The 20,596-nt window shown below is 39.9% G+C and overlaps 1 long non-coding RNA gene across 2 annotated transcripts; it reads left to right on the top strand.

Annotated features, from left to right (window-relative positions):
• The first annotated feature begins 3,631 nt into the window (after positions 1-3,631).
• Positions 3,632-20,040, top strand: LOC102935179. 2 transcript variants are annotated; one of them, XR_006290445.1, is made up of 5 exons: positions 3,632-3,708; positions 4,714-4,808; positions 12,462-12,586; positions 13,211-13,324; positions 19,969-20,040. It is a non-coding gene; the product is annotated as an uncharacterized LOC102935179 (long non-coding RNA). The 2 variants fall into 2 exon arrangements; XR_005224998.2 differs by lacking the exon at positions 3,632-3,708 and adding an exon at positions 7,076-7,185 and having other exon boundaries at positions 4,645-4,808.
• The last annotated feature ends 556 nt before the right edge of the window (positions 20,041-20,596 follow it).

Raw genomic sequence — 20,596 nt, forward strand, 5'->3', positions numbered from 1 at the left:
ACATTTTACAAATTGGGAACTGAGGCACAAAGAGATTAAGTGACTTTCCCAAGATCACAGGAAGTCTGTGGCAAAGCAGAGGACTGAACCAAGACCAACACCCTAGCCACTGAGCTATCCTTTCCTCTGTTGACATATTGATTAAGATCTGGGAGTGCAGCAACCAGACCCAGGAAACTCAGCTGCTGAACTAATTACTGGTGGCAGGGAAGGGATCTCTCTTTATTTCCTAATAGTGGTAAAAAGGCATTTTTCTTCTGTCTTTTGGATGCTTCTCATTTTTGTGGGAGGTGAGGTCTTTTTTATATATATATAAAAGTTGTAGTTGTAGCAGTTGTGTTTGTACTGTGTTTGTACTGTTTCTGCTAGAAGACTAGACAGATGAAACTGCAGAGCCAAGGCTCTCTGAGCATGAGCAAAGTGAAAATCCAGCCATCAGCATATGCTTACCGGCATGACATACACTTGTGGAGATATGGTGCATCAGCCAATGCATTAGCTAATATCTCTCCTAGCTCTCTGGTGTTATGGAATGGAGATCCTGTGCTGTTTGCACAGGAAGAAGAGGCTCTCTACACCTTTTTTCCCTACCCTTTCAAGCACTAACACAAGTCACGATTTATCCCTAAGATTTTAGGAGTGGATCTTTATTTAAAGAATGCTCAGATAACAATCCTACCTTCTTATTAATTGCCTCTTGATTGAATATGCCATACCTTACACTACTTGTAGTAAGTTCCTGATTAACAGAACTCACTTTATTAAATAACATTCTGCATTATCAATTATGGTGATTGGAGGTCACCGTTACAATCTCTTAAGAGCAATAGACAGACTTTTCTTATCCAAAAGCTCCTATTTAAACTATAATTATCTCTATTGCAACACTGCATGTTAAGATGCTGAAAGCATTCCCATAGTTAACTGAAAAGCCCATCAGTAAGAATTTAACTGTACAGATCTCTTATCCTTGATAAAGCTTGGCATTCAAGAACTTTGCTCAGGAGCAACTTTCTTTTTAAATTTTCTAAACAATTTGCTTCACTTTAAAGTTTAATGGTTTCTCTGTGCTGTAACTTGATCGTGTTTAAGTTGTTTTGTTTAAAGAAAAACTTAACGTTAAATTGTTATAACTTTTTATGTTTTATTATTTTTAAAACACAAAGATTTTCAAGATCAGGAAAATTGAGGCATAATGTAATTACTGTGCATAGAAGTAGTAGCTACTTTTCATAAGACTTTCTATTATTTGTTTAATTTGAACCTGTAATATGTAGATTGGACCTGAGCCTGGAAGCCAGGTAATCAGCATTCTTTTATCTTCGCTGTCACAGATATTCTGTGTGGCTTCTGGCAAGACACTTATTCTTTATGTGCTGCCGTTTGCTATCTATAAGTTTGAAATAATAATACTTCCAAATTCTTTCACCACAGGGCATAGCGAGGCTGAATTAATTAACATTTTAAAGCCCTTTTTTTCCTCAGATGAAAGACACTATACAAGTGCTAAGTATTAGAATTACATTTTATATCTTGCAGTATATACATACTGTATATACTATGTACAGCATTGTTTGTGGTCATTCAGATCATTGGCTATAATGATTCTGAGGAGAGACATGTAAGTGAATAGGAGGGTGCAATGAACAGCACACAAACTATGCTCCAAAAAAGTGTATGGATGTGTATGCTGTTGGTAACTGCAAATTACCTACAGAAAAGAAGTTAAACCATTAAGGTTAAACTGGGAGTTGAACACTTAACTCCCTTTGGCTTCTTTGAAAATCCCAGCCCCAATATATGTTAAATAATGTTAAGACTGTAACCTTAACCCAAACAATGGGCCCTATATGTGCCAAAGAGGGCTCAAACTACATTTCAAATGAAGGTTTTGGTACACAGAGAATGCAGGATAGAAACCAATACATAATAAAAGACAAAATGGTGCGCAGATAATTCAGTGAAGCTCTTTTTTGTGATGATACAGAAAATGTTTGTCTTGTAAATTTTCCTACAATTTAAAACATAGATGCTTGGGCTGGGTCTGTTACACTAGTTTCTGTTTTTAAAAACTGATACAAGAGTAGGGGTCTAATCTTGCTCCGTTTGGTTAATTTTACCCTTGACTTTAATGGGAGCAGAACTGAGCCCAAGGTTGAGATGGATGGACAAGGTGGGGCTGTCCCACAAAGGGGGTGAGTCTGTGAATACTTTGCAAACAGAATTCCTTTTGGTTCCAGTGGAAGTTTGGAATGTGTGGGACTTGCAGGATCGGATCAGAAAGAGAAAGATTTGAAAATTGCTTTGTCAGTGCATAATAGTAACATTAATGAAGATTGTAGGTATTCTGGATAGTAGTTTAAATTATATATAATTATTGCAGCATACATTGGAAGAATTGTTTTCCCATAATCATTTATAAAATTATAATTGATTACAATTACTTCACATATCTAAAAAAGGGATTTGAAAAAAAGAGAACTATATTTTTCATTGGCATGTAGATTAGCATTCTTCTGGATTAGTTGCAGTTTAATGTTGAAATGTAGGGCCACAATCCTGCAAACACTTGTGCATTGGAGTAACTTTATGCATGGGAATAGTCCCATTTTGTTACCAGTTGTGTCAGTGAAGATATTCACGCACATACATTTTTACAGGTTTGAGGTCTTAATGTACAGAATTGTCATCATTATATAGGGGTAAAAAGGGGGTTGGGTAAGAGAGAGAGTCTACATATTTGCCTCTCCAGGTGAGATCCTGTAGTCCTGATTCATAGGAAACAAGGAATTGCCATATTGGAGCAGAACCAGTGGTCCCTATAGTCCAGTATCTTACAATGCAGTACCAGCTGCATCACAGGAAGATGGGTAAAACCCTGCAGGAGGTAGTTACAGAATAACAGTCCCCAGGCATATTTTCCCCTAACACTCAGTAGTTCGTTTGGCTTATGCCCAGAGCAAGACTTGAGAATTTGTATCCTTTCCAAAACATTTGTCTATTTTTGTAACCCTTACTATAGCATCTCTGTGTATTCTCCTTATGTACAGAGCTGTCTAGTCCTTTTCTGAAGCTCCTTTGTTCGTTGTCATCTTGAGTACAACAGACTAATTGGGGGACAAAGTATTTCCTTTTATCAGGGTGGGTTGGTTGGTTTTTTGTTTTCCCTGGATGTTTCCTTATTGTATAATGAGACAGGGTGAATAGAAGTGCCAGTCTAATTTCTCTAAACCCTTCTCTTGTCCCCTCTTATTCCTATCCCTTCTTAAAGCAATCAGTCTCCGTTTTTCCAACCTCTCTTCCTATGTAAATTTTCCATGTCTCTAATCCTTTCCCCCTTGTCACTGAATCCTCCCCACCCCCATTCCTCCTGCATCTTTCTCTGAGGTGGCTAGAGCAGAAATAGAGGGTGGAGGGAAAGCTCCCAGTGAATTCAAATTCCTCTCCGAAAAGGCAAGAGTCTAATCCCTCAGCAGTAATTGCACAAAGCAGATTTCAGCTGGCAAACAGCTCTTCATTACAGTCGCTCTGCAAGTGGGGAAGCGCCGTGAGGATCTGACAGAGCTGCTTCCATCCCGGCTGCGCCCAGGCGCGCCGCATCGACGCGCATGCGTATGCGCTGCCAGTTGTCTCGTGTCATTTGTGTTCTGTTTTTCCTCTTTGTGAAGCACTATTTATACAACCGGCTTTCTTCTTCCTTTCAATTAGGTAACCAAGATTTATTTACTTTTCTGTTCTACCGTCCATACACGTATTTGGAGTTGTAGCTCTTGTCAGGTTTATTTTCTAAGTTATTTGTTTTTATTTCTGACGAGGCAGCTTTAAATCAAATGTCCGTGTCAAGGACTCGGCTGTCCTGCTAACGTCATAAAATAACCAGACCTCTCAATATTTGATTTATTTTGCCCTGTGTAACGTGCGGGGGCTGGAGGCTGTTTTAATAAGAGTTTGAAGCTCATCTTGATAGGTGGACATTAACATTAAACAAACAAAAAACAAATGCCTTTACGCAGCAGGGAGTCCTGATAGCCGTCAGAAGAGCCAAAGGTTGGATCCCGCTGCAAAATAACAAAAGTCTCAGATCCAGTGTAGCAATCTCTTATCATTAAAATAGAGAACCCCCTCCAGAGCAGAGCTGCTAAAATTCCGGGAGTGGCAAAGAGATGGACACCGAGTTAATTGCCTGTGGCAAGTGTCTTCAGATTTCTGAGACAGGTATAATCAAGGGAGCAGAACAATCCTTGAATCAGAGTGAACCAGTCTATACAATTGTTTAAACAAATCTTGAAGGTACTAATGTATGCTGGGCTCTGTTTTGATCTGCTGTTGCTTCTTAACACTTTGGAGTCGATTTAGAGTCAGACGAATGGATTTTCTCTGGGCTGCTGCAGCTGGGCAGGGTCTCCTACAAATGGAGGGAGCATCAGCCAGTGGAAAAAATAATAATAAAATATTGCTAGCAGAGTACCGGGATTTAAGTGCATTTAGAATATCTAAACAGAAAGGAACTTTATGACAGCGTTTGGCATAGACTTGGTTGTGTAAACAACTGATGGGTTCCCAGAGTAGGTGCAGATTGTTTTCCAGGAATGCCATATATGGGAAAGGGAAGGGGGGATTTTGTGTACTGTCAAAATGCAATGAACAAAAATGTAAGTATGTGTGTAGTGGGAGAAGCTGTTAAACATTTAATATAATTGTGTGTCATTCTAGGTGACAGAGGGACACTCTAGAGGACAGAGGAGATCTCCAAGGACAGCCGATGTCGCAAGAGAGGAGAATAGTGACAGTGGTTCCAAAGAATAAAGGTAAAAGTGATTTCTCTCGTCCACGGTCTCACTCAGAATTTTCGGTATAAAAGAGCTAGCGCGAAAGTGAGTTTGCCAGTGAAGACTGTACATGGTGATTTCGTCTAGTGCTAGTGCTAGACAGCTTTAATACTTAGAACAAAACTTTCCCTCCTTTCACCCCATCCAAAAGAAGCACTAACTAAAGGAAAAAAGCTTACAAAGTTATAAATGTTGCATTTGTGCCTGACAACCAGAGAGCCCTGGTTAGGTGTGTGTCCCCAGCATCAGTGATCGAAATAAGAAATTAACTCCTTCTGCAAAGATAGACACTTCACTGTTCAGTTAATTGACTGCCATGGAAAAAGTTTGCTCCAAGAATAGTTTTTAAAAGTAGCTCCATGGTTTGCAGTCTACAATCTGGTGCATAATCAAAACGAGTTTATAGCATAATTGTAGCGTGCAGGGAACTTGTTAAAGAGCGAAATGTTCCTTCATGGAAATATTATCTACTCTCTATTTGAGCTTGTTTTCCATTTTCTTCTTCTGTCTGACATTTAATGTGATGATCCATTGCATAAGGGACGGGTAATATAATATGGAGCAGCAAGACCAACTCTCATTTTCAAATTGGAACATAACCTTAAAACCTGCTCTAAGTGAATAATGGGGAAGGCATTCAGATTCTACATGATGTCACTTATCTGTAACAGACAGCACTGCTTGCTTCAGTGCTGTTGAGTGTATATTTTCTGATCCTTTGAAGGAGGAATTATTGCCAGACTTTGGGGTTTTTCGGATTCCATGTTGCTCTTATCCAATATATATTACCCTAAACCATATAAATAAAACTGGTGGAATCAGAGAACACAATCTTTCTGCTCAAAAGCCCCAGTGTAGTAAACTCTTCCCCCCCCCCCCGACCCACCCCGCCCTTTCCCTGGGAATTAATGTAAGATTTGAGAGGGGGGAAATAACAAAACCCGGGCCATGATATTTTGCACACGTTAGCTTTCTTGATCTCCGGTTTGGCAGGCGGGCGAGAAGAATACTCGGTCCTGATATTGATTTCTGAGGGCTTGGTCCTGCACTATTAAAGCTTTGCTATTCAATACGGGTAGGATGGGACACAGAACCTATATTCAGCAAACACGGAGGCTTCAAAGATCCGAAATGCTACAAACCCCGTCCAAATGCAGAATATTCACCTGCTCCTTCAACACTGTGTTCAAATATTTTCCTTCCTGAACAACAGACTATTCTCTGTACTCACCACACTACAATTAGACTTCAGTAAACAAAATGCTTGAAATACATACACATTGTTATTTCCTCCTTTGTTTTCATGGAGCTTCGTTCTCAGCAGCTGTATACGTGGGACACTGGACCCTAGTGGCTGTGATGGGTCCTGATGCCAGTGATTGATGCGCGCCTTGAGCAAATCATTACCAAGAATGGAATTAGTTCTTTATTACCTATAAACATTCAAACGGGAGCAAGTAATAATAAGATCAGGAAAGGAGGCATTGAGAAAAATAGCATGAAAGTACCGTTCAGATACAGTGTGTACTCCAAATACACTTTTAATCTAGCTGTAGTAACGTTTTATTAGTAAATGAGAAGCAACTAGCACCCACGTATTTGGCATTAATGAGCCAGTCAGTGGATGGAAAATATACTGTCTCGCTCTAGCTTGTGGACGAGACCCCCTGGGTAAAGGGCATTGGTCAGCAGTAAAACCTGTTTAGTAAACTGGCTGCTCGTAAAGGAGCGCAAGGATGGAGGATTTGGTTTGTAGAGTAAAATCTTTAGTCCAATAATTGTTATTGAGGGAAAAAATATTTAAAGTCAGTAACCTCTCTAGTAGCCGAAAAATAACTCCTGACCAAATTGGGATCCCCCTCCTCACCTCTCCCCAAACGCACTCTTCCCTTTTGAATCAAGACTCTTCTGTGCTTTGAAATAGAATTTCACTCTAAGAAAGCTACTATTTTAATAACAACAACTAGATCAATTGAGGCTATTTAAAAAACGCCCTTTAAAAAGTGTCAGGGCAGAAATCTAAGCAACGTGTAGCTATTTCAAGCAGAACATCTGTAATGTTCTTATTATCATTGTCAGCTGCAGAGAGTGCATGTTGCATGTTCTCTATGTATATAAATCTCCCCACTGTATTTTCCACTGAATGCATCCGGTGAAGTGAGCTGTAGCTCAGGAAAGCTTATGCTCGAATAAATGTGTTAGTCTCTAAGGTGCCACAAGTCCTCTTTTTCTTTTTGTGAATACAGACAAACACCGCTGCTACTCTGAAACCAGAGATATTACTCTTCTGTAGCTGATCCTGCGGCTTTTGGAACAAGAAAATTATTGCTATTCTATTTGTTCGCAGTCAAACAAAGTGAGCACCGATTAAAGATTTATTCACATCTAATTTCTGCCTGAAAATATTAGACTAATAACAATGTGGGCCAGCTGCTTTTCGCAGGGTTCCTGCCACGTACACATTCGCCAATTTAAAATTTGAACATTATTTTACATGTATTTTGCATCCAGATTCGTTGAAAGAATTTAGTTTGTGTCCGTTAAAATTAATCGGTCAGTTTTATTCTGTAAAATACTTGGAGACATAACAGTTAATTTTGCAATGTTCCTGGAGACCTACTACTATTACTACTAATAATAATAAACCCTTCCTATTTTGGAAGCTCTAACTGTTTGGAGGACTTGTGTTTAGAAAATAATTTCGGGCCGTAAATATAAACACCTTCCAGTATTTTCGAGCCAGTAGGTTAAACAAGAGAGCACTGGTCTTGTGGTCAAAACTATGCCATATAGTTGTCATATGCCACTTTTCTTTCTGATGGTCTACATAGGATTGAAATAGAGTATTGAAGGTCGCTGTTAATATGCTCATCAAGTTAAAAGTTTCCTGCGTGTGTTTGTTAAACTTTTGAAGTGTAAATATTTCTCGGCCGTTGTTCTGCATTACAGAGGCAAATGCAAATGCTAACGCTCTTGAGTCTCCGATTCAAACGTGGCCGTGTATTTTACACTTGTTTAAAACCCTTTATTTGAAGTACAGGGGGACGAAAAAGTGTCAACGAAATGGTCTGTAATCAAATAAAGGGAAAAACTATCTGCTGCTTTTAAATGCCCCCCTTGCCCTTTGGGATTATTGCTTTGCTCAAAATGAAAAATGTGGCTTTGCTTTGCAAAAATAAATACACACATAAATAACAAATCCCAGTGCACCCCCTTCCTATTTTGCTTTCATTGTTCTCTGCCGAGACATAACAAACAAACGATTACAGGTTGGAAAACACATTTGAAAACAGTAAAGTCACATTACGACAAAGCTCTGGGCAGCATTAATGTGATGTTTGGAAAACAGCTGACAGTTTAGCCTCCCCCCCCCCCCATTGGTCTTTTTTAAAAAAATAAATAAGGTTCCCCATCTTAAAAATATAAAATAAAATCCCGCCCTGCTTTCCTCTTGCAATCAGTGTGAGCATAAAAAGAGTTGTTTGTTCTTTCTATTTATACTCTAATCGCCACATCCTCCTCCTGGTGGGGACAAATTATCTGAACAAAGTCCACGTGAAAAGATCCTATATTTCTTGCGCATTTAACACTCTCAGACAGCCGGACCCAGCGTATTGCTCCTTAGTCCCTACTCTCATCTGGTGCTCAGCACTAAGCAGGATAAAGGACAGTGCACTTCTAATAGGACTTTTTTAGGGCGCGCAAGGGCTTCACCTTATTGGGCCCCTTTTTGTAGTAAGCTAAGAATGAAATCCTGCCGTCTTTACTTGGTCCTTACTCACTCAAAGTTCCTAGTTGTCCCAGTGAAAGCTTTGCTTTAGTAAAGATCACAGGCTCTGGTCCTTTGTACGGAAAAAGCCCAATATATAACATGTTTCTTCCACAGAACCCCAGATGTGCCCTTCCTGCTTTTTGTATGGGACTGCCGGGAAACTGTAATAATCGAAACTGCATCTTGAAGACCTCAGCATTTGGGGTCCTTTTTTTTATCACGAGGGTCTCCCCCCGATCTGGTAGTGGAGATTTAACTCCTAATTGTCCCGATTCGGAGACCTTAGCTTGTCCTTCTCTTCTCTTCTCCCCCTGTCTGTGAAGGCAGCCCCTGGGGCGGAGGGGGAGGCACTTGTAAGGTTATCTGGTGTCTGGCACCCTGATATCTGGCTATGCTTGCCTGCGATTCCTCTTATCTAAATTCCTAACCTGGAGACTTCAAACAACCCACCCGAATGCAAGAAAAATGCAGGTTTATTTTGTATATTCTCATTTCAAATAAACTGATAAATACTCGAGACCTCGCCAGATTCCCCCGTTCATTTACACAAGGAAAACAAAGAGGAGATGTAATTGGCTCTGATAACTGCACCAGAAGTGACGCTAGAATGCACGGGATGCTTTCGCGGCTTGTTTCTGTTACAAGATACACGTGCCCTTTTTGGCTGTCCTGTAGGACAACAGGATCGCAAAGGGGCAGCTTGCAAAAAGCTGCGCGGTAAATAACCTGGTGGTAGTAGCCCAGGTTAATTCCAACCCCAGCCGTGCCGAAGCGGTTTCCCTGCTGTCTCTCCATCCTGCGGCGGGAACCCAGACGGTGATTTACGTGCTGGTGACACAGGCGAAATGACCATAAACCTGATGTTGTTTTACAATAGTTAGACCTGCAAAGGATCTAAGCAGGCTCTTAGATCACAGGGAGGAGTTGGTTTTTCTTTAATCCAATCTGCATTTGTACCTTCACAAATCAAATAAACTGTGAAATCTACATCGCTGGTGCCTAGTAGGTCAATTATTTTCCCGAGGCGTGCAAGTTATTTCATGTCTCACACTGAATCTGCAGAGCAAAATAATGGTAAAACACAAGGGAGTTTAGGGGAGAGTTTTCAAAAAGTTATCATCAATATCACCTGTGAGGGACAATAATTGCAATATAATTTACCCTATCTACAGCCACTTAAATGGTACTAGTTGAGGCCTTACATTTGTTCTGCGATAAAGACAGAATAAATTGGCTTTACATGTGAAATTTATCTACCGAATAATCTTCGGGGATAAAATATCTTTTACTACTCAACTATGCTGTTCGGATTCTTTTGTGGCTTACATCTGAGATCAAACAGCAGCTCCTAGGGCTCTCTCCTAATCGCAGTGAAAAGATAAATGTGTGCTGTCTGCTTGGAAAAGGAAAATGGTTCCAGTAATTCATTGTTACTAAATTTCACTTTCACTGAGAAGAAAACCTACAGATTTGCATCTCAGACCAATTTTGACCGATGCCTTCAGTGGGATCGGTAAATCTCAATTTAGCTTGTCTGACTCTCCTCAATGACTGAAATGCCCTTTCACCATCCCTAGCATTGCACACAAGTCGGATTCGTTTTTATTTTTATGTTTGCTGTTTTCAATTTTCTCCTAATTTGACTGAACAGTTTCAGTCCAAAGGTTCTGTGCCCCAAGGGGTGACAAGATTCTCTCTCTCTCTCTCTCTCTCTCTCTTCCTACATTAGTGCCTTTCAGATGAAGAAGGGTGGCTCTTTTCTCATGCGGTGTCTTGTATAGAAAGAGTGCGTTCTCTTTCTATGAGCGGTGACAGCCTGCATGGCATTCCCTGGGCAACCGAATAGTCCACCTGATCCAGTTCTTGGGTGTCTTTTCGCAACTAGATTCCTTTTAATTATTTTCAGGGCAGATCCTCAGCCGGGGTAAACTGCCATGGCACCCTTTACTTCAATGGACGCTTTAGGTCAGTTGAAGATCTGCTGAGGCTTGAGCTGCTGCTACCGCACTTGTCAACCACAAGAACCCAGGAAAGGATTCCATCATGCCCTGACTCTCTCCGCGGGGAGAAAAGTGTACAGATCCCGCCGATTTGCATGGGAAATGGGGGAGTTTGCCGGAGTAGGGAGTGAACAGGCGGAGCCGGAGAGGAGGAGGCAAGGGAGCTCACTTCGCTTAAGAAGAATGATTCCCCTGCACAGGAGAAGCAGCGATAGGGAGGTGCAGTTGCAAATTGTGATTTCATCTGAACCGGGGATCAGGACGAGCGTCGCGCACGTGTAACTAAATGGAAGCGCTGCCGATGGGAAGCGTACTGGAAATCCTTCATTGTTAATGCATTTATTCCAGTTTACATGGCTTAAAAAGTGCCCCAGCTCTCACCACCTAGGAAGATCATAAGACCCTCCAAAAGAGTGAAATATAAAGCGAGAAGTCCCGCACCCTCCCCTCTTCAGTTAGGGGTTCCCCCTTCTTTATTCTCCGGGAAATGCCCTGCCGAAGTTTAGAGTTTGAGCAAGGACAGGATGATTAATTTTTCCTGGGTCACCCTTTAAATCTCCAAAGGTTGCTTTGCTTAACTCTTTACTTATGGCAGCTTCTCATGTCTCTGATGCTACAGCAGATAACTGGCACAGACCCTCTCCTCTTAAAGGTATAGTACTGTTTGATAGGGACGCAAAGTTCACACCATTTCAGCAATATTCTGTGTGTCTTCATAGAATAATAGGGTTAGAGAAGACTGCAAGGGTAATCAAGTCTAACCCCCCTGCCAAGATGCTGGATTTGTTCAGTCTAAACCCTACAGAGGAATATGATCCACAATAATGTAACTCTCCTTTTGATTCTCTTTGGGAGTTCAGATATCTACAGGTAACTTACTTGTAAATTAGTACATTAAATTAAAAAAAAACCCCTAGAATATCCTGTCCTGAGAGCCTAAAATATACTTGGGGCATAAGCGTTATTCTGCACACCCATTTAAAAGTTCTAACAATATTAGCATTTTCCCTTCTAAAATTATACACCTTTCTAGAAGAAACACTACATAGAAAGAGCCAGAGACGAGCAAGATGTACAAATAATAAAGGATTTCTATTTATTTATTTATGAAGTCAGTCTTCCTTAAATGTTTTCCCTCTGCTAAGGTATACACACACACACATTTGAGCAGGTTTTGCCTTTTAATTCTCAGTGATATTTGTATTGGAGAAGACTGGAATTCAGGAATAAACTGCTGAAAAACATTAAATCTGGGAATTGTGAAATGCTTTATAATATCACTAGAACTGATCAAAGTTTACTGGAGATTCCAGTCAGAAAAGGAGTCTTTGTATTTCAGTCATCGGTAAATTTTACTTTAATTTGAAACATATTTGTAATTGAAGGCTACAGTTCTTGCTAAATATAATGCTCTGTTTTTTCCATTGAGAAAATTCAATGGCAAAGAAATATATGAGCCTTAAAGAAAACTTGTGCACTTCTTGGAGTCAATGAGCGGTTTTGTCTGTGGGAGGACTTCAGCATCAGGACTTGGTTTACCAAACAGAAGTCACAAACCTGTTACGTTTTTTATGGTGTGAAATCACAAGAGCACTGGGATAATATTTTTCCCCCTCCAAATATGAAAATAATTGACTTTGATTTGGGGTTAGAGTAGAGGGCCAGATTTTCAGCTAGTGAAAATCAGCATAGTTCCACTGATGTCAACAGACCTGTTAGTATAAACCATTTTAGGATCCAGCCTATATGTATATTACTCGCAGTATGCGCTAAATAATAGAAATACATGAGGAGGTGCTATTCACGAGTTGGTTTTCTCTTATCTGAAGTAACTAAAACTTTCTTTACTTGGTTTCCCAGTTGTATATACTCTGAAGATCCTCGGTAATTGCACTGCAATATGAGCAAGAGAGAGAACAAGTGGCACACCCAATGTGAGCTAGCAGGAATAACTACAGATTTCATGGTTGTGACATCACCACCAGGTAATGTTTAATGGTTGTAATGTTAGCATCATAAAATCCAACCAATAACATTGTACTCTATACAGTACATTGCTATCACACAAAAATGAAAATGTGAAGAGAAATGGGTTCTTGGGTTAAATTCAGATCTGGTATAAATGTCTGCCACTCCATTAAAGCCAATGAAACTGCACACTGTTCCACCATTTCTGAATCTGTCTCCTTGACTCTACAGGTACAATTCACAAATAAAAAGCACCAATCCCATACACTGTCAGAATGTGATATCTGCTCTTGTAAACTGCATAAAAGTCACACACTACTTCAAAAAATAATTGCTTAACTCCCATTATATTCATCACAACTAATCCCCAAAACAATGTCAACATGCATGTCAATTTTTTTTAATCTCATCTGCATTGTCAACCAGTTTCCTCAGTCTCTTTCTACATCTGAAGATCTAAGACCTAAATGGTTACCCCTTTGACACATCACATAATTATTTAAAGACAGCATGTCCTATAATAGTTCCTTTATATCCCTTATAAATTTTAGCTCCCTGTTACAGTGTGATCATGGTCATGTATATTTTTCTCATACGCATGCCAGTTTTAAAATCACAGGAATCCCATTTTCTGCTTCCAGGGTCATTAAGTAAGATATGACAACTACAAGCCCCAAAATTCACCAGTTCCATTCTCCAGAAGCTTACTGCATAATTTAGACAGAGATCACAACAAATAATGAAGGCCGACTATGGTGAGTAGGAAGAAAAAATAGAGACTATGTCAAAGGGAATAGGGCTTTTGGGAAAGCATTATCTTACAAGGAAAGCAGTTTACATAAGTTGTTCCTCTTTGAAGATTTCTTGTGTGTTGTAGCATATATAGACAGATAGATAGATAGCTGTTTTGTTGCATATCGGGTGCCTCAGAAGGAGTGGACAGTGCCACTGGAAAGGTTAGAATTAGATTAGTACGGATTTGAAGAGGGACTTGAAGGGGAGCAAGTTACTTGGCATTCATGAAAAGGGGGTGCTGTTTCAGGCACAAAGCACAGCACCTAAAAAGGCACACAGCACTGAGTGGTGAGGGAGAGGAAATAAGAGCTGAGGCATTTCTATTTTTAGATATTTATGGAGGACAGATAGGGTGCATCATTGTAATTTCTGTGCACTGAGGCATGCATAGGACAAGGAATAAATTGAGTAATCAATAGCAAAAATTGAAACTGTGAACTCAAATGTAGAAATGAATTTGTTGTGTCTTGTTCATTCTTTTTGTGTTCAGTTTTGCAATATCTGAGCAATTGAATTTTACTTGCATGGATGCTTTTAGAGAGCAAATTTTATACACGTATGCCTGAGCTCTTTGGCATAGGACGTTTTAAACTCACATTAGTATTTGCTCTGGAGAACACCCCCTCCCACAATTACTTTGTGTGAATATGATGACAGAAAGTTAAATTCTGCATCCAGATAATTGCTCTTACCATGGTTTCATATTTATAGGAATGATGCCTTGGGGAAGGCCTGCGTGGGCCAGAAAGGAAAAGGTTTAACAATGTCTCTCTAGTCGTGTTTATTCACTATCTCAAATTCACACTGGCTTCAAACCCTCTTGGCTCCTCCTGGGTATCTAGTTGAGGAACAAAAACAACACCATGTGACTTACATAACCAGTCATGACTAACAAAGACAGACTGGGTATAGCCTTAGGCCCTTTGTTTTCAGCTCTACCACATTTATATGAAAATTTCCCCAGTTTTTAAAAAGAAAGTATTTGGGTTTTACCCACTTTTAACCCAAATTTTGCAAGTACTTGTCTGGTACTCCCTGCACCTGTCTCCTCCCTTGCAGAGTTCTCACCGAATGGCACAGTGTAGAGTAACTTCTGCTTGATGTTGGCTGCTGTGCAGAGGGGGAGCAAGCCAAACAGTGGGCTGGGTCCTGGCAGCTGAGAGGGGCTCCCTGCCTGTCTCACAGTGGTTGAGGGAGGTGGGTGATAGTTCCCAACTGCTTTCCCTGCTGGACAGAGCCCCTTCCTGACCCCAGCCCTTCAGCCCAGTCCCATCTATTTCTTCTGTGTAGCAGGGAATGAGATAGGCAAATAGCCAGATTGCAGTAGCCAAGACCATCTGACCACTTAAGCAACAGACCAACAGGGAATGGAAGACACCCATCAACCCCCTGCCTGTTGCTCCTTCATTTTCAGTTTTTGCTGATTTTCATCCGTTTTTAATTTTTTTTATAAACACCGATAAATTCCCAGGAAATGTTAAATAAAATAAAAAACAAAGGCCTTACCTCCAGTGCATTATGGCTACTCTTGTGCCATGCCGCCACTATCTTTCCCCCATGTATCCCCCAGGAAGGATCACACCAGTGCAAGGGAGATCCTGTGGTTGTGTAAAGCTAGTTTAGGGGCTGGTATGCCACATGTTCTCCCCATTCCCAGACTAGCAGGGGAAAGGGGATGTTGTTGCAGAAATAAGGGATAGGCCCAGCGAAGTGATCTTAGGCTGTGTTTTTGACATTCACTAGCCATTAAAGGCTGGCATAAATTAGAGGAGCCCTCAGGCTGCTGTAACCCAGCCCAGGAGGAATAGCATGCACAGAGCATCACCAATATTAGGGCTATGCAAAGGAAAGATTTAAGCTACTATTGCACACTACATTCTGATTTGTGTTCTATGCATTCTGGCTGTACCCAAGTACCTGGCCCATTGAGTATCAAATACTCCCAATAAACTCTTTACCATCATTCTCTAAAAGTAAAACAAAACAAAAATACCAAGAAAAAACTCCCATAACACAACTTACAAAAAAATTAGTCATGTACATTTGACTAGTGAATTAATTAGAAGAAATTACAATATACAGTCACTGCTCTGAGCTGCAGCTTTCTCCTTTTGTAAAATGGGAATGGTGATAAAGAGCTTTGAGGAAAGTACAATGAGAAGTATGGTCCCATCCTGCAAGCTGTTCCAGGTTCTAGAAGAACTCTTGCACTCACCCAAATGGAACTACTTGCAGGATCATGACCTACATCTACAGCTTTGGTTCTAAAAGCAGTTAATTTGGTCTAGCTCCAGAAGGACTCAGGCTACTGCCCATAGACTGGTACAAACTCTATTTCTTTGTGATCATATTCCCTGTATATAAGCTTTGTCCAATTTGTTCTCATTTCTTTTTTATTTAATTCATTTTATGGGCATTTCTGTCACTCTCATTTGCATACTGTGGTCACCTTTTGTAATACAAATCATAGAGGGCCTGATTCAGCTCCCATTGACTTCAGTGGGATCTGCATAGGCACTATAAACCCAGCTGCAGCAAAGCACTTAAGCATTTGCTTGATATGATGGGTTAGATCACAGAAACCCCCTTGGGACTGTCACCTGGTGTGCTGAGACTACCTCTGAGCCTGTTTTCTCTGCCAGTTTGTGCCTCCAGAACCCTGCCTTGTTGAGCCAGACATGCTAGCCTGCTGCAACACAAACTCAGGGTCTGAACCATGAGCCCCAAAGCTGCAGACTTAACTGAAAACAGCTTAAGAAGTGCTCCTGTCTCCAGCTCTCAGACACCAAGCTCCCAATGGCATCTAAACCCCAAATGAATCCGTTTTACTCTGTATAAAGCTTATACAGGGTAAACTCATAAATTGTCTGCCATCTGTAACACTGATAGAGCGATGCACAGCTGTTTGCTCCCCCAGGTATTAATTACTTGCTCTGGGTTAATATATAAGCAAAAGTGATTTTATTAAGTATAAAAAGGAGGATTTAAGTAAGAGACAGAACAAAGTAAGTTACCAAGCAAAATAAAACAAAACACACAAGTCTAAGCCTAATACATTTAAGAAACCGATTACAGATAAAATCTCACCCTCAGAGATGTTCCAATAAGCTTCTTTTACAGACTGGACTCCTTCCTAGTCTGGGCCCAATCCTTTCCCCTGGTACAGTTCTTGTTAGCTCCAGCTCAGGTGGTAACTAGGGGATTTCTCATGACTGGTTCTTTTCCACCCCCTTATATAGCTTTGACACAAGGTGGGAATCTTTTGTCTCTCTGGGTCACCACCCCTCCTTCTAAATGGAAAAGCACCACATTTAAGATGGATTCCAGTACCAGGTGACATGGTCACATGTCCTGTGAGACCCCCAAGCCTTCATTCTTCCTGGCCTGACTCACAGGAAGGCTTGCAAGTAAACAGAGCCATTTACAACCAATTATCCTAGTTGATGGGAGTCATCAAGATTCCAAACCACCATTAATGGCCCACAATTTGTATAATTACAATAGGACCTCAGAGTTATATTTCATATTTCTAGTTTCAGATACAAGAATGATACATTTATACAAATAGGATGACCACACTCAGTAGATGATAAGCTTTGTAATGATACCTTACAAGAGACCTTTTTCATGAAGCATATTCCAGTTACATTATATTGATATTCATTTGCATATTTTCATAAAATCATATGGAGTTCAACATCGCACTTAAGTCTTATTGACTTCAATGGGCCTTAACCAGGTGCTGAAAGCTAAGTATGTGCTTTACTGAATAGGGATGGGATTATTCACGTGCTTAAATCTAAACACATACTTAAGGATTTTACTGAATAAAGTTAGGATTACTCACATGCTCAAAGTTAAGCATATTTTCCTATGAATAAAATATGCTGAATTGAGGCTATGTACATTTTGTTTTTCTGACAAAAATGTATATCTGAGACTCTTTTTACCACTCAGCATCACATAAGGTAGTGTGACAGAGTTCAATGTATTATTTACCAGTCTTGATTGCTGTAAACTTGGTTAATGATTGCTTTAATATTTACCATAGCAATGAATTATATGGCATCTTCATAGCTTTTGCTATAAAAATAAATCCTTTGTCTCACTCTGTTGAGGCCCAGCTGTGGGACATAATGTAGGATGAAAACTCATATTGAAGGATGCAATTAAAATAGTAGATGAAGACTCTTGAAATAATTAATGTCTTTGACATAAGAGATGCTTTATATAAGCACATCACTATTCAGCATTCTAATTGTCGGTTGTTGAGAATAAAAAGGCTTTAGTCTGCATGTGAGTAGAATGGAGATAAATTTGTGTCTAAAATGAAGTACATAGTCCTTATCCACAAGTATCTTTGTGACAATTCGCAGGAATGGAATTTTAATATATTGTAGGAACATAGTAGCAAGCCATGTATCTTTCACCATTGGAGAGAGAGAGAGAGAGAGATCTTACTTATTAAAGATAAAAGATAGACAAGAATGATAAAAATAGGGCAAGATCTTGAAGTTATTTCCCCAAACTTTAAAATGCTTCTATCTGACAGCATGGAAATGTATGGTGGATGGCTTTCATGATTTCAGTATGTTATTAACATGTACTGATAATGTGTACAGTTTGACTGCTAACAAACCTAGTCCAAACCTGATATGAAGAGATTTAAGACCCAGATGCAGGGTCTGACTTTCCTTTAGGAACAAGAACAGAGGCTTTTTCAGAAAGACTAGGAGATTTGAAAACAAACTGTTCAAGCCCATGCTGAGTATATCATTATTTATGCCTTGTCCTGTCAAATTTTCTGTGGGACTTTTGGGAGTAAAAAAAAAATGGGTGAAAGCTGAATATTAGACATATCCCACAGCATAAGAGGGGGAATCATATTTTTACCCCACTTAAGCTCTCAAGCAGAAGCTCTAACACTTTATGATGTGGCTGGTGGCAAAGATTCTATTTCTATTTTGTAAAGATTCATTCAGAGGCCACCCGGTAGTCAGATTGTCAGCCAGAGTGTGCATCATACTGGTCAGATATACCGCTGATTGGAGTGCTCTGTTTGAGCCACAACATTTCCACAACATTCCTACAGGTGACTTGTTACTGAATACAGTATGGAAGGCTGGTAATTTATGCAAAAGAGCACCACTGTGTTGCCTGTGAGAATGTGCGTCAACTTTCTTTTGATCAGAAGAAGGGTCAGTCTTATAGTCTGGAACTCCAAAATGTGTGTGTGAGATATGGGTTCTTTTGGCTTTTGATATTGGGTTATCAGCTGAGCGCGCCGATCAAAGCTGGATGCTCTTACTAAGTGTGATATCACTCACTTTTTCTTTCACATTGGCCAATGTGACACTGTACGAAATATGTAAGTGCTTTATAGTATTATTAATATCAATATTATAAAATTGCAGTCAATCATGCCAGATATGCCATGCAAGGTATCTGTGAAAATGTTATAATTGACCAAGTATGCTAATCTTGTTTATATGTTTGTATCACTTTTGTATTATGAATTATAGATATGTATGGTATATCTGTATTTCCAAACTTGTGCTGTGTTTCTTGGTGATACCCTCAGACAGATTGGCATCAGCACGGAGCCTGCTGGATGGCCCATCCAGAGTCATCAGCTGTACAAAGAACCCATTGAAAGAAGCTAGGGGTTACACTTTGAGTCATCAGAACTTGTAGGGGCATGCCTCTGGACAGGGGACTCCAAGGTATTTCCATGCCATGTGCTGTGAAGCTTGTACACAGGAAGTACAAACCAGATGGCAAAAGGAATATAAAGGGCAGCTGCATCATTTCCATTTTGTATTTATTCCTGCTTCTTACCTCTGGAGTGACTTTTATACAAACAAGGGTCTGAACAAAGGAGTGAATGACCCATCCAAGCTGTGGATGTATTCCAGAGAGACTTTCAAGCCAGCAAACTCACCAATATTGCTAAGAACCTGATTTATGGACTTTGAAGTCTCTGTATGTATCTGAGTGCTTTATCATTTAACAACTCTCTTCAAGTTCTTTCTTTTCTCTTTATTATAAAGCTTTAGTTTTAGACACTAAAGGATTGGCTGTCAGCATGGTATTTTGGGTAAGATCCAAACTAATATTGACCTGGTAACATGGCTGACCCTTTGGGGTCAGAAGAACATTTTGAATAGTAAGCAGAGTTTTTAAATAACTTCTCACTGTACTGGACCCATATGCTGCTTGGGAGCCAGGGAATTGGAATGCAATAAAGGGGGCTGTGTGATTTCTTTTTTCATTGTCTCAATAACCAGTGTGGGGGATCAGAAGCACAGTTTGTGACTCATTGGCGAGTTTAACTTCAGTGTTACTCACAAAACTAATAGTTATCTGCTCTCCCTTTTGCAGCCTGCCCTGACCTTGGTATTTTCAGTGAGCGCTGCCCCACTCACACAAGGTCACAGCCAATACACTGTTCTGTCTGTATAGTTTCACATAGTTTAAGACCAGAAGGAACCATTAGATCTAGTTTGACCTGCATAGTATAGGCCATTACAAATGTCACCCAATGACCATTGTATTGAGCCCAATAACTTCTATGCGTGATTAAAGCATATCTTGGGTTTTGCAGATCTTCCAGAAGAACATTCAATATTGATCTGAAGACATCAAGAGATGGAGAATCCACCCTTCCCTTGGTAGTTTGTTCCAGGAGTTAATCACCCTCACTGTTAAAAGAGTTTTTTCAGAGGGTGCGAGAAGTCTAGTTCTATAGTTACTGGGATTATGGCAATGTTCATTTACTTATATGGTATGCAAAAAAGAAACAATCTTCAAACTATGAAAGGAATGCTGTCAGGGGGACAAATTCTTAAATTACTAATCAGTTTTTACTCATTCCAAACACAGAGTGTATAATCCCAACCCATTGCAGACAATGGTAGTTTTGCAATTGACTTCAGTGGGGCCAGGATTTCACTTGAGTAGGTTTTTTATGCAGCACAAAAACAACATGGTTTTGTTGAGTTTAGTTCCTAGTTGTTAGCATACTCATCCTCTAAAGTAGCACAAATTCTACACGAGATGCTTCATGTTGCTGTATTTTACAAAGTCATGGACAATCCTTTAAAACAGATAAAATTAATAATCTTGCATGGATGATTTTAATTAGATATTCCTGGTATAAAACAACCATTATGTACATTTTATGGTTATTAAATTTATTAGACATAAAGATTCAACATTTATTTGTATGATTT

This window comes from Chelonia mydas, chromosome 4 (assembly GCF_015237465.2).
Source record: "Chelonia mydas isolate rCheMyd1 chromosome 4, rCheMyd1.pri.v2, whole genome shotgun sequence".
NCBI classification, from domain to species: Eukaryota; Metazoa; Chordata; order Testudines; family Cheloniidae; genus Chelonia; species Chelonia mydas.